Consider the following 1,644-nt stretch of genomic DNA (forward strand, 5'->3'; position numbering starts at 1 on the left):
TTGATATGAGGACAACAGTAACACAAGGATAAAGTAGCTGATCTTCTTATGGCATGGCTGCCAACTATTTTGCCAAGAACTACACATATTGATTGTCCATGTATGTGTCAAGCAATGAAAAGTAATGAAAGAAACCCAAGAGTTACTATTCTGGTTGAGAGATGTGAAACAGTTAACATCCAATTCCATGCAAACTCTACAACCCCTTCAGTTGTATGGATTTATGGTTTTGGCTGATTTTCCTGGTCCTAAACCATGAACTCCAAATCTGCCTAGTCAGTGAAAGAATGAAGTACTATATTCTTTAGTTATGAACAAGCCAGAAAAGGTTCATGTGAACAGCTTTTGCTACATTTTCAATGGAAATCACTCATAAAGTTTAATGTAAAACTCATAAAATTCTGAAATTTGTAGTAAATTAAACTTAGAATTCACAGGCCAGTTTTCTTGCAGAGAAAATCTGAGAGAGAATAAGGCAGCTTCCATTCATGACTGGTCCAGACTGTCTGAGTGTTTGCTTCCCTATAGCAGATCAAAGGATCACTAGCTACATCCTTCTGTATATCTTTTATTCTATCCAGCAAAACCTCAAGTTTCCATTGTTTTTGAAAATACTTATCACTTTGATTGAAGCATCCATGTCCCTAAACTTGTATCCATAGGTTTCTCTCCAGAGGACAAGTCAGAAATCTCTGCCCTTCACTCCTATTGTAGCCTGGATGTTCTTCACCAAACATAATGTTCAGGATTCGAGATGGCTGAGCTTCATTGTCAACTTGATGATATTTGGAGTCTCCTTGGAAACATACCTCTGGGTATACTTAGAAGGAGTTTCCAGGAAAAATTAACTAAGGATAAAGCCCAATCTTAATGATGATAGGCTTCACCACATAGACTCAGATCCTAGATTTAAGAGAATGGAGAAGGAGAGCTCAACACCAACCAGACCTTACAATTTGACAACCTGCCCCAGCCATGCGTTTACCCTTTTCTCATTACTGAATATAGTAAGCTCATGGCAAAAACTGAAACAAACACTTTCTTCCATAAAAGAGGGGGCAGGATGTTTCCAAGCCACCAAGCAACTGATCATAAAGGGAAGAAAAAAATCGTCTCTGTACTTTAATCTATTTACTTTCCCATTTCCCAGTATCCATTTTGATTAAAAAAATATATAGGCATTGCCCTTACAAATGGACTGTGTTTCTGTCATCTCAGGAAATTGGATGAAATTTCTAAGATAGAAGATCACTGATAGAAGATCACTTCCATCAAATGATAAGGTTTTTTTCTAGTAATGCTTTCTTTCTTACTATGCATACTAAGAAATGACATTGGTGTAAAGCTTTTACTGTAGCATTACATTTTTATTTTAAATGCTTTCAGTTATTTTCCCTTTCAATACATTTCTAAAAATAGTTTTAGTAAAAGCATGCACTTGCCTTATCCTAAATTTTAATTTAAGATACATTCTGAAGCATAAGCATGGATAATATACTCAAAATGTGACGACACTCATATACAAAAAAACAAATAAATTAAAAATAATTAAGATACAGAAAATAATTTAGAATAAAGTATGTTGAAGAAATTATAAGTACAGAATAATAAATTGAGAATTCAATTTTAAATAATGAAAATTTA

The sequence above is a fragment of the Mus caroli genome, unplaced genomic scaffold, assembly GCF_978045245.1.
Source record: "Mus caroli unplaced genomic scaffold, Mus_caroli_1 scaffold_4, whole genome shotgun sequence".
In the NCBI taxonomy this organism is placed as follows: Eukaryota; Metazoa; Chordata; class Mammalia; order Rodentia; family Muridae; genus Mus; species Mus caroli.